The 13,454-nt window shown below is 38.6% G+C and overlaps 1 long non-coding RNA gene, 2 other non-coding genes and 2 pseudogenes across 4 annotated transcripts; all 5 read right to left on the reverse strand.

Annotated features, from left to right (window-relative positions):
• Nucleotides 1-4,880: 4,880 nt before the first annotated feature.
• LOC120966201 (uncharacterized) lies at nucleotides 4,881-6,508 on the reverse strand. 2 transcript variants are annotated; one of them, XR_012187255.1, is made up of 3 exons: nucleotides 6,048-6,500; nucleotides 5,712-5,897; nucleotides 4,881-5,275 (listed from the first exon to the last, which is right to left on the reverse strand). It is a non-coding gene; the product is annotated as an uncharacterized lncRNA (long non-coding RNA). The 2 variants fall into 2 exon arrangements; XR_012187254.1 differs by having other exon boundaries at nucleotides 5,712-6,508.
• A 5,358-nt stretch (nucleotides 6,509-11,866) lies between these two features.
• On the reverse strand, nucleotides 11,867-11,949 carry LOC120967544 (small nucleolar RNA SNORD96 family; annotated as a pseudogene).
• A 103-nt stretch (nucleotides 11,950-12,052) lies between these two features.
• Nucleotides 12,053-12,150, reverse strand: LOC120967548 (small nucleolar RNA SNORD96 family; annotated as a pseudogene).
• A 271-nt stretch (nucleotides 12,151-12,421) lies between these two features.
• Nucleotides 12,422-12,541, reverse strand: LOC120967525 (small nucleolar RNA SNORD14). The gene has a single exon (XR_005761276.1). It is a non-coding gene; the product is annotated as a small nucleolar RNA SNORD14 (small nucleolar RNA).
• An 80-nt stretch (nucleotides 12,542-12,621) lies between these two features.
• On the reverse strand, nucleotides 12,622-12,742 carry LOC120967521 (small nucleolar RNA SNORD14). The gene has a single exon (XR_005761272.1). It is a non-coding gene; the product is annotated as a small nucleolar RNA SNORD14 (small nucleolar RNA).
• Nucleotides 12,743-13,454: the final 712 nt, after the last annotated feature.

The following is a 13,454-nucleotide window of genomic DNA, read 5'->3' on the forward strand; positions in this document are numbered from 1 at the left end:
GGATTAGCGGTTTAGAAATGCCATCGAAAATACGAACTCGGATGTTCGGTTTGCGAAATTTTACGATTTTCCAAATTACTCTTTAACCATAAGGAATTAGAGAAAACTTTCAACATGTGGAAGGAGCGGTTTTGCAGCAGCTTTCCAACGCTATATTATTTGCGTCATTCCGATAAACGGTTTAGAAATGCGATAAAAAATACGATTCACATTTTTTGTATGAAGGAAAAACGGTTTTCAAAACTGCTCTTAAACCGCTTACATTTTGCCAAAAATTCAACTTGGGTCATGATACTGGTGTCCATAGCTTTTCAACGATATATCGCAAGCCCCATTTGGACACGTTTTAGCTGAAGTTCAACCTTGTACTCGGGGAAGGTCAGACGCGTTACTCGGGAAGTTCATGTTGTGATCAGAAAATTATTCTGATCCCGTGATCCGAATAGTGTTTATATATATATATATATAATATAAACACTATATATATATATATATATATATATATATATATATATATATATATAATATTCTGATCACAACCTGAACTGCGTGAGTAACGCGCTTGAACGAATCCGACCTTCGGGCTATCTTCGCAACCGTGTCTCCCCGCGCGAATTATTCTAGTTAGTTGTGTTCTATATGATGTTAGTGTAATCTAGAAATGTTTTTTAGCAACTAAATATCCGTTTTAAATAAAAATCTCGCTCGTTGACGGATTTTGCTCTCTGGTTGTGATGAAATTGCGTTTTTTGCAATTTTACTACCTGAGTTGTTCGACCTGAACTTCTCCCAGTGCTAGGTTGAACTTCCGCCAACATTGCCTAAATGGGGCTTGCGATATACCGTTGGACAGCTATGGACACCAGTATCATGACCCAAGTTAATTTTTTGGCAAAATGTAAGCGGTTTAAGAGCAGTTTTGAAAACCGTTTTTTCTTCATACAAAAAACGTGAATCGTATTTTCGATCGCATTTCTAAACTGTTCATCGGAATGAGGAAAATAATATGGCATTGAAAAGCTGCTGTAAAACCGCTCCTTCCACATGTTGAAAGTTTTCTCTAATTCCTTATGCTTAAAGAGTAAGGTGGAAAATCGTAAACTTTCGCAAACCGAACAGCTGAGTTAGTATTTTTGATGGCATTTCTAAACGGCTAATCCAATTGAGGCAAATGATATGGCGTTGGAAAGCTTATGAAAATGCGCTACTTTCTCTTGTTGAAAGTTTTTTCTAATTTTGAACAGTTTAAAAGTAATGTAGAAAACGGTACAAGTTCCACCGAGTTCATATTTTCGAGCTAATTTTTTAACTTTACGTCCGAATGCAGCAAATGATATGGCGTTGGAAAGCTTGTGGAGATGCAAAACTTTTTGGTATATATTATTTCTCTCAATTCATTACGGTTTTATGTCAATTTTGAAAATGGCTAAAAACGTATTTTCGCTGTAGTTTTTACAACTTTTATCGGAATGGGGCAAGCAATATATCGTTGAAAAGCTACGGAAAATGCGAAACTTTTTCAATTTTGATAGTTTTCTCTGGTTCCTGGCCGTTTTCAAGTAATTTCGAAAACGGCTGGATCATTCATTCTGCCTTTATTGTGAAACAGATTCGTCGAAAATGCATCGCGTGAAGAACCTGAACTTCTCGGCATGTTTACTTGAACTTCACTCTATTTTTCACGTGCATTTTTTGCTCGTAGCTCTCGATCCACTGCTCGTAGCTCTCCATCCACTCACCGGAATTGAGCAAGTGATATACCGATGGAAAGCTGCTATAAACACGCAACTTTCCCGTGTTGATCATTTTTTCATACTCGTGATGATTTTAAAAGTTTTTTATTTGAAATTCATTCATCGTAGTAGTTGAACTTCCTGCTGTTTTCACGTTGAACTTCTGTGACGTATTCTCGTTTGTAATTTTCTCATCCATTCGTTAGTGTTACACAAATGATATTCCTTTTGTAGAAACCTCTCTCACAATAATTTTTTTAACTTTCTCCGACCGAGGACTTGAACTTACACAAATGATATTCCTGCCGTTTTGAAGTAAATTAGAAAATGACGAGATCATGATTTCCGCCTTCATCGTGAATGGAAAAGCACTGCGTGAAGTAGTTGAACTTCTCGGGCATGTCTATTTGAACTTCACTCTGTTTTTGACGTGTTGTTTTTTGCACTGCTTGAAGTAGTTGAACTTCTGGGGCATGTCTGTTTGAACTTCACTCTGTTTCACTTTCTTGTATTTTTCTTATATGAAATACACACCATGTAGTACGTGAACTTCCGGTTGTTATCACTTTGAACTTCTCTCTGGTTTGAGATAGTTATTTTAAAACACAAAAGAACATATTTTTATGTATTTTGGACATCTAAATACACGGTAAACCTCTCTCACAAGAATTTTTTGGACTTTTCCTCGCCGAGCACTTGAACTTCTAGCAACTTTTTTTTCATTTATGGGTTGTTGTTTTTTTCGTTTATGGGTTGTTTTTAAAAGTGCAAACAATGGTGTTGTGTTTTTTTATTTTTTGAACAGGTAAATCCTAGGTTTTAATAAACTCCGAACTTCTCTGTTATTTCATTTTGAACTTCACCTTTTTATATTTTGAGTAAAGAATAGTATTTGATTTTTATACAGAAATACAAGGTGAACCTCTCTCGTAAGATTTTTTGAACTTCTCCGGACATAGCACTTGAATTTCTGTCACGTATTTTTGTTCAACATCTCTCACAAGAATTTTTGAACTTTCTCGGGCCGAGCACTTGAACTTCTAGCAACAAAACTTTTAGCCTTTGCTTTTCCATTCTTTTTTTTCATACAAATGCACACCGTGTAGTACTTGAACTTCTGGCAGTTATCAATCTGAACTTCTCTCGGTTATGCGAAAATATCTAAGTTTTTTATAGACATTGAACCACACTACCTTTTTTATTTGAACTTCATTGTGTATTTTTTTAGAAATTTCAAAATTGGAGGTTTTTTAGCAACATCGAACTTCTTCGTTATTTGGAATTGAACTTATTGGTTTTATTCTTTAGTAACTAGAAAAATCCAATTTTTCAAATAAACATCTAACCGCTCACTTTTTTAAATTTGAATATCTGAATATTTAAAAAAAGGGGGAAATCCATGTTTACAAACTTTTTATACTGCTCGATTTTTTTAATTTGACTTTCTTGGTTTTGGAATAAACATTTTGTGAACTTCTATGTTATTTAAATTTGAACTTCTCTATTTTTTAGTAAAATATAGAAACACCATTTTTTATAAACTTTTTGAAGTGCTCGATTTTTTATTTTTGAACTTCTCGGATTATTCTATTGTAACGGGGAAAATCACAAGGTTGTAATAAACATCAAACCACTCTGTTATTTAATTTGAACTTCTATTTTTTTAGGAACCGGGAAAATTTGTTATTTAGTTTTTCCGAACTGGTTAGTTATTTTAATTTTAACTTCTTTGTTATTTTTTTCAATAATAACAGAAAAACATTTCTTATAAACATCGAACCGTTCTGCTTTTTTATGTGAACTTCTAGGTTTCTTTGAAATGTGAATAATCTGATTATTTTAAAAAGAATATCAAACCAGTTTGTTATTTTAACTTGAACTTCTAGATTTTTTTAAACAGGAAAACCAAATTATTTAGCACTTGATCCCCTTTTTTGTCACTAGCAAAGTGTTCATTTAGATACTATTGTCTTGTAGGTATTAACACAAGCACCTTGTGTACTGTGAAGGACATCCATGCACAAGGCACTCGAATCAGAATAGTAATAAAATAATTTGGATGCAAATCAAGTGAAAAAATAAATGGTTGATAGATAAGGTCATGCGTCCATTACCCACAATGAAATAGTACTAATGAGTACAAAGTAATTTCACAAATCTGTACCATAGCATGGATCTCCCGTGGATATGTTTAGTGGTAGTACTCAGTGAAGAATGCATAACAAAAACTGTAAAAAGAGATTAACAGTGGTTAAGTGACAAAGATGCAAGCTTTTTCCATGATTGCACTGCATGTTCAGAGATTTTTCACCAGCAGTGTGCTGCTGTTGAACCTTTGGCATTCCTTATATAAATGAGCTTGAACCCCTGGAAACTTGTGAGATATGAACGCATCTCTCGAAATCCATCGACTGGTTAAGAACAATTCCTGGGATCCTCCCACATGGTGCATAAAAGTTGGCCTTCAATCTCAATAATAATATTATAGGAATCCTTCTTCAATCACCATCAACATGGTTAGCCCTGTAGGTCACCTACCAATTTAAGATTCTGAACATACTAGCTTAGGCAATATGTGCACGAGCTACTGAAGAAACTGAAGATTGTTGGCAAACAACATAAGGCAGTAAAGGTTGTTCTTGAACTTCTCGGTTTTTTTATTCTGAACTTGCGATTTATTTACTTTTTGCAGGGTGCAGTGCGACTGCGGGTGCTAGGAGGCCGGGCTTCGCTCCCTCAGGTAGCTGCGTCCTCCACTGCTTAGGACAGCAAGCAGGGGAGGAAGGAGGGACGGACCTGAAGCAAGCACCAGTAAGTTTTTGAATATAGTGGACATCCTACTTATAAGCTCAGGAAAAAAAACATCAGACTATGTACGTCACAGTGCAAAGCAAAGGAAAATCAAAGTGAACGCTTAGTTACAAAAGTTTCCTTACAAGCATTAACGCCAAAGCGAGGAAATAGCTACAGACTCACGTAGCAAAAGGGCAAAACACACGGGAACATAAGCAGTTTACACTGACCTTTTGTATGTTCACTATGTGCAAAAAGAACAGAAAAATTAAAGTAAGTTCTCATAAGCATAAAACAAACAGGTAGAGGGCACACTATCAATTGGGGAAATTTCTGAATCTTCTGTACACAATCTTGAACAAAGAATGAATTACTGATTTTTATAGTACAAACTTCTGAATCTTATTCTGGCACATTAGCACCTGTACATACTTGAGATTTAGGAGAGAACGAACGAGTTGAACAAAGAATTAATTTTCACGTACAAATTTCCATATCTTCTGTATATACTTGAACAAACAAGACAGCAAAAAGACAGAGAGCATAACACCAGCATTTATATGTGAGATTTAGGAAAATGAACTAGAAAAAGACAGAGGCAGATTACAGACGCGGTGACAGAGGGCTGCTGGATGGCATATAAGGCGGAAGAGGATGTGCATGCCTCTAGCTCCCGCCGGCCGGGACGTCGCGTTGACTGTGGTGCAAAAGCTCGGCCTCCTCATGCCGTCTTTAGTAAATACATGAACCTGCGTGGCAATTATATTTGAACTTCTTTGCACAGATTTGTTGCTTCTTTGAACATGCACATAGTTTCAAAAACCAAAACCATAACAGAGTGAGAGAAAAAGATAGTACGGTCCATCAGGAACTAGTATAAACATGTACATACATTTATAATGAAAAGTGCATCGCTATCTGAACAAGAAAATTCCGAATTTATATAGAAAAAATCTCTGAACTTTTCTTCCTTAGTTATGTCTGAACTTCAATTCCAAAAAAAGAACATAACAAGACAATTGGATCCATGCGGGCAGGCGTATGTGCTCTTCAATTTTTGTAGTAGGCTGCCAGCGAACGGCCTACTGATGCAACGTAGAACGGTTGCGGGTGGTGTTGGCAAACTGATCGGTCAGAATGAAAATGAGATGGGGAGACGAGCGAGGGAGGGGTCGGGGCACTGACCTGGAGTTGCCGGCGCGGGAGCCCACCTTGGCCTTCATCATGCCGCAGTCAACTAGCAGCAACAACCACCGATTCAAATGATAAGGACCCCGAGAAGCGCTTCATGGTCAGCTACAGGATTTGGCACACGACATGGGGCTAAGTTGGGATGACGACGACAGGTGCTGGGGCCTACAGGTACACAAACTGGACAGGAAGAAGTATAGCTGAACTTCAGACATCAAAATCACTTAGAGAACAATAAAACACTGGAAAGGGTGAACAAATCGATGTTTTGATTTGGATACAGTTTTAGGACAGGGGGAGGAAACAATTTCAGACATCAAACGAGGTCACCTGTGCATGGCTCCTCGAAGCGGAGAAAGTTGCAAGGTGTGGCAGGCGCTCACACAGGCGGACGTGCACGGCCTGAGGCGGAGAAGTTGAACGGCCTGGATGCTACGGCGCCGGCGGTGGGTGGTGGCGCCGGCAATAGGGGCAAGGAATCCGGCGAGCTCACGACCCCTGCCATGGCGTCCATCAGGCGTAGAGGAAGATGGAAGGAGATGGGGGAGGCCGGCGCTCGGTGGCTGCGGCGGGGCCGTCGCCAGGGCTGATCGAGGGGGACGGCGACGACCGGTAGGTGGTGCCGTCGTGCGCGGCAGCGTGTGCAGGACGATGGCGCCCAGATTTGGAGAAGAGTTGCGGCCGCTTTTCTGGTTGGAGGCGGGGGTGCAGCGCGTCGCCGCCGGTTGGGCGCGGGGAGCGGCGGCAGCGCCGGTTGGGCGCGGGGAGCGGCCGCGTCGCCGGTTGGATCGGGGTGTGGGTTTTTTTTCGGGAGGATCTGTATATAGGCGTGTGTGTGTCTCTCTATATATGTGTGTAAAATGTTTGGGGCACCTAGCTGGTTTTTCATTAATGCCTCGTGGATTCAAACTCATTAAATTTTGCATGCAAGATTTTCCATATGTGATACTAGCATGCATGCATTTGTTTCCAAACAATACATCCATCCATAACTTCCCTTGCATGCATGATCGTCCTTTGATTCTGTCCAAAATAAATATATATACCTTAATAGAGACGACATGCTTGATATAACCAAGGTATGGTAGATGGAAATGATATACCAAAGAAATATACAAAATCAAAGGGCATACGTATGGAGAACTGATGGAGATACATGGTACATTGGGCTCAAAGGATATACGTAGGTGTGACATACTCTCCACTATCTATGAAGAACTGATGGAGATATACATGATGTTGGGCTCGATGAAAAAAAATACCTACATATGTCTGGTCTCATACTGTGGGTATATAATACCTGTAATTTTCTTAAATGTCTTAAACATCTGTGGGTATATGATACCTTCAATTTTAAAAATATTTACATTGAGTCACAAGTTTTTGTATGGACGTTATATTCTATTCCCGCAAAAAATGGACGTTATATCCTAATTACTAGATAGCCATTTTTGTATGATATATTCATCGTACGTATCACATACTCTCTACTGTGTATAAAGAACTGATGGTCATATCATTTTTTATTTATTGTGTTGTTTAATAATTTCTAGGCATGTCGATAGTTTTGCTAGTTTTCTTGTTATATCATTTTTTTTATATTTTAAATATGGCAACTGTTCTTTATATATTTTAAATATGTCACACTTATTTACTTTTATAATGTAAAATGCATTGGATATGACATACCCACAATATTTTAAAATATTTGTGGGTATTCGATTCCTTGGAATGCTTTTCTAAAGTGACAAAAAAACGCATTGCATTTTTATACCATAGTTTTCTAATAGGTATCTGATAATAAAAGCGGAAATGTTTCAGCCACGAGACAACTGTGGGTATGTGAAATTTATGGATATGCATGAGATATTTGGTCTAATATGTGAACTATGAATTATTCTCCTTAAACACATCATTACCATTTTGTTTAAATTAGATAGTATTGAAAAAATACATCCCACATAACGGTACCATATACCTCCTATTAATACACGCACGAAAAAAAATCCATATACCTAAGAACATGAATGTATACAAATCATGAGGCATTTATTTTTGATTTCTCTCTCCTATTTCTATTAATGACTCCAAATATGCAACGTCACCATGCATGTTATTCTCTTTTCTTTTTCAATTGTTCTCATGCATGGTGTGCATGAGCCTTATTTATGGTATCCAATTAACGATTAATGCATTAATACACATAGCCGTTGCAATAGCACACATCTAAATGCAATCGAACGGTGGAAAGGCAAGGAGCCTGGGCACCTAGGTGTCCCAAACTGCCGTCTTATATATATATATATATATATATATATATATATATATATATATATATATATATATATATATATATATATATATATATAAATGCATCCTACTACCGGGTGTAGTTACACCATTTCTTATATACTACTATGTGGTAGTATATACTCTACTTTATTATTTTTAGTATATTTATATATTATATTTAAGATACTTCAAAGTAAATTATATGGAAAAATTGCAAGTGAACCCATAGTTTTATTGTATTTGTGAAATATGTACATATTTGTACGCGAAATGGAGTATGCACAAAATATGGTACATACTACCAAAAAAGTAGTATGTATACTACCTAAGCATTCTTATATACTACATACTACGCGTACATACTCTTCGATGTGATAGATACTACCTAGAACGTATGAAACAGAAGTGGGTGTAACTACACCCGGTAGTAGAAAAGATTTGTCCTATATATCTATATATATACACACACACCCACTTATAAAGACATGTTTGCATAACCAAATTAAACATCCACTTACATAGGTGGCTACTACAACCATGGCATTTGCAAACACCAAAGTAAACTATTACATGCATAATTACAAAGGTGGCTATTACACACATGACATTCCCACACACCAATAAAGTAAATTATATGTTACATGCATGATTAACTAGCATAAATGATCATCTGATCATCATCTTCTTCTCGTGACACTTGCTCTGCTTGTGGCTCGATCCGGGCTCGTCGATTTGGGTAACGAGGCACTTCCTCATGTCAACGATCCGCCTGTGCATCTCGTAGCATGTGTACACGCTCTTGGCCACAAACATGAGGTGAGGTTCATCCAGTTGCCGCATCCAGGCCCTGTGCCAGGATACTGGACTTGTTCTCTGGGCATCCTGCTTCATCTTTTCGTAGTAGGGGTCGATGACGGCCGAGGTGAGTTCAACCAGGGAGTCCTTCTTAGTGCTACCCCAGACTGTGTAGTGGTCACGGATTTCGACAAGGTTCTTGCAGGCCAAGCCCGTAACACTGAGCGCTTTTACATCGTTGGTGGTATCCACCGTGGCGAACTTGTAGTCAGTGCTGTTGACAAACCAGTTGAAACGGTCGCAAGGCTCTGTGGCCATGCAGTACTGGTAGATGAGGACATGATGGCGCACGCACAATTGAGCGACGGCAACCTTCTAATCTATGCCGGGACGACCGGCGGTGTACTGAAGGTCGATGCCGACCACCTTGTACTTGTCTCCAGCAAGCAACTGCTCAATGCGGTTGATGTAGTCATCCACCATGGCCGAGTCGATGGTGTACAGAAAAAATGAAAATGTTTTTGAAAACAAAGGATAAAATAAAAACGAAAAAGGATAAATAAAAGGAAAGAAATAGAAGCAGAAACAGAAAAAAGCACAACAAAAAAGAAAAAGGAAAACGGAGAAAACCAGAAAACCGGCAAAAGGAAAAAAATAAAAAAAATCGGTTGAGGGATCCTTCTAGAAGGTTCCCAAAACCATTTTGCCTACTTTGACGCTGGAATATGGCCGGCCCGTTTCGCGATGCGCTCTCGAGCACTTCAGCGGAAGTGCAGTATCTGGACGCTCGTGGGCGTCAAATAGGAAACTCCCTCCTAAACGCGCACCCCCGCACCTCCCGCACGCGATGTTGGCCAAGCCCATGTGCGAGCTGGGGTGCCCCTCTTTGTTTTCATTTCTTCTTGTTTTTTTCTGCTTTTCTTTTTTGCTTCTTTATAAAAAATTTGGGATTGCAAAAAATATTCACGAATTTAGATAAAATGTCATGTATTTAAAAAACTCAGGTTCAAAAAATGTTCATGAATTTGAAAAATGCTCCCGGATTTCAAAAACATTAAAAATAGTTCAAAATTTTGAAAAATGGTTCGAATTTCAAAATAAATTCACATTTGAAAAATATTCATGAATTCAAAAAATGTTTCACGTACACAAAAAAGTTCTCTGAATGAAAAATATTCACGAATTGAAAAAATGTTCATGAATTTCAAATTTTTTTCCCCAGATTTCAAAGAATGTTTGTCGATTCAATAACTGTTCATCAATTTAAAAAATGCTCATGAATTTCAATTTCCCCCCTAACTTAAAAAATGTTCGTCTATTTCAAAAAATCATTAATTTTAAAAAATTCTCCCGAAATTTAAAACTGTCCATGAGTTCAAAAAATATTTCGGATGCCAAAATTATTCTCCAATCTAAAAAATATTTGGACTTTAAAATGAAAAATAAAATAGAAGAAAAAACAAAAGCGAAAGGAAAAACATATAAAACAGAAAAAGAGTGAGAGAAAGGCAAGTGATTTCGGCAAACCAATGTGCGAGCTGGGGTGCCCCTGTTTTTTTTTCATTTCTTCTTGTTTTTTCTGCTTTTGTTTTTTTCGCTTCTTTAAAAAATTTGGGATTGCCAAGTGCAAAATATTGTTCAGCTGGAGACATTAACAAATAGTTCAAAATTTTAAAATTGGTCCAAATTACAAAAAATATTCACATTTGAAAAATATTCATGAATTCAAAAATTGTTTCACGTATGCCAAAAAATGTTCTCTGATTAAAAAATATTCACGAATTGAGAAAATGTTCGTGAATTTCAAAATATTGTTCCAATATTTCAAAGGATGTTTGTCAATTCAAAAAATGTTCACCACTTTTAGAAAATGCTGACGAATTTCGAAATTCCCCCAAATTTCAAAAACGTTCGCCGATTAAAAATATATTCATGTATATAAAAAAATTCATAAATTTCTCCCAAAATTAAAAAAATCATGAATTTGAAAAATATTTGGAATTCCAAAATTATTCCCCAATCTAGAAAACGAATTTTAAATGAATAAGGAAATAGAAGAAAAAACAAAAGCGAAAAAAACAAAAGGAAAAACACATAAAAAGGAAAAAATCCGAGAGAAAGGCGTGTGAAAACCCGAATATGGGTCGGCCCATATCTGCGCAGCTAGGGGGTGTGCATTTGTAGGGTATTCCCTGACCTACTCGGGAAATAGGAGCCACCCTCCTTGAGGGTTGTGACTCGCGTGGATTGAAAAGGATTCACGCGGATCACGGGGCTAGGTCGTCTAATCCCTGCGTACCAAATGGGCTGACGAGGTTTTCATGGGTTTCTGGGCCACGCGGGGGTTCTCATCATATTGTTGTGAACTTGTTGACAAAGGGTTTTTTCAACAAAAAAACTTGTGGATCCCTTAAAAAAACTTGTGGACAAAGGGAAAAACAATTCCCCGTGAAGTTACCCTCTCGTTTGTACTCCAAGGGCGATCACCATCATAGTGAGGGTTTCTGATCATTTCCACCATATGACTTCATCGGCGATCTGCAGGAGAATAACTTTGAGATGGCGTCGCAGAGCTCCTCCTTCGGGGGAGTGAGGGGAGAGGTCTCCCTTGAGGATATGCTACACATTTGGATCTCCTAGATGGAACTAGATGACGTCGTCGTGAGAGAAGAAACGAAGGGATTTGCAGAAGCAACACAATGGCTAAAAATTGGCGAGGTTGTCACAAAGAAATCTTTCAAGCCCGCGGCGTTGTTTGAGACGCTCGAGTTTGTAGGGAGGCAGGGGACAACGTGTTCATCTTCTAGATGTTCCGCTTGGGGCCAAATCCGCAGACCACGATTCTAGTTCCTGTTGGTTTAACGATTGTCCTGATATGATCAGGTCCATTATCTGTAATGAATGAATGAGAAGGAGCTGCCCATTTCTTAAAAAAACACGACGATGCCACCGCTTGACACATCATCTTCGATTGACCAATATGTACGAAAGAACTAGGGATTGTGCAAGTGAAGAATAAAGAATGGAAGACACGTGAACTAACACTCAAAAACTGTTGAATTTGTACTCAGGATTGTAGAATGACAGATAGCAACCAGTCAGTCCCGAAAGATGGTATGATTAACAGGTTTTTCATCACCGGACAAACATGAACACAAACATCCAGGTCTCTAAATTTTTTTCAACATAGATCAAATCTAAGCCATACAATGTAAAACTTTTATATTTTGAAGGAAATCTGGAGGGCATGGCGTCTGAATTGCAGATTAGACATCATGGCACATACGAGCACAACAATCAATCCCGAAAGATGGTGTGTTTTGTTCTTTCTTTTGATCACTTTCCAGCCAATTAACTAGAGATAATATTGAGGAAAAACATAAAACAACATTATTCAAGAAGAAAAGGAAAGCAGATGAGAACCGAAGACCAAAACATAAAGAGAAAGAAGATGAGACTCATATATGCCCGAAGACATCCAAGGATGGATCAAACAACATTAGCTCTCAAGCCTGGCTGGGCGAAGCAAATGCAAATGTTTTGAGAAACAAGCCTTAAATAATCATCACAGGGCACACATTGCAAATGGAACTAAAGCAAATATATATGTCGAGCATTGGATCAGGCATCCAAGGAATGATCAAACAACATTAGCTCTCAAGCCCGGCTGCGCGAAAGCTCTTAGGCGGCAACTACGAATGTTCGAGAAACAAACCTTGATTTTATCATCATTCGTAATGCAGGAGCATATTGAACATAATATGTTTAGAGTGCTGGAGCTCATTGAGAAACACAATATTGACTGGGAAAGATAACAAGGCTCAGATATCCAAGGAAGGAATTAGCAACATCAGCTCTCAAGCCTGGCAAGGCGAAAGCTCTTAGGCGGCAACTACAAATGTTTTGAGAAACTAGCCTTAAATTTATCAACATTGCCATACTTTTTCAGTAGCAAATTGACTAACTCGGATGAAGTCCTAGGTTCCTATCAATGCGTAAATGATGATTTTTGGCCCACTTATAGATCCCCTAGTAAATGCTTGTAGCTACCAGAGAAGGACCATCAGACCCAACACTACAAAAAAAGACACATTCATGACACTTTGGGCTGAACGAATTTTTTTCCGGTCATGCTTATGACACTTCTATGACGATAATTGTGACAAAACCCGGTATCATCATAGGTGTGATGGGCTCCTACTTCTTTGACAAAAAATCATGACAGAAAATGGGCTTTTCATCGTGGGCGGGCCGGAGACGCAGCTACATGACATTCTTTGGGCTGTCCATGATGGAAAAAACATGGTAGAAGCGAGGGCGAAGAAAATATTGGGGAGTTCCCTGTTACGGTGGGTGGTTGGGGCCGAGCGATGCGCGTTTCTCTCATACACGTACACGCGTGGGTGCGAGCGCTGGGCTCTAGTTGAACTCGAGCGAGGCGTTCGTCTACTGAACCCGAGCGATTGCATTGCAGGCTACGCGTTACTGAACCCGAGCGATCGATCGATCTGGCTGTTAACTGAACTCGATCGAGCGATTCCTTCGCTACTGCTGCTAACTGAAGCCGATTGAATCTGCTGCCTCTTGATGAACAGTGAGCGTTGTTGGGGGTTGGATGAACAGTTCTCGGTGGGGGTTGGGTGAACAGGA

Source organism: Aegilops tauschii, chromosome 6 (assembly GCF_002575655.3).
Source record: "Aegilops tauschii subsp. strangulata cultivar AL8/78 chromosome 6, Aet v6.0, whole genome shotgun sequence".
Taxonomy (NCBI): domain Eukaryota; kingdom Viridiplantae; phylum Streptophyta; class Magnoliopsida; order Poales; family Poaceae; genus Aegilops; species Aegilops tauschii.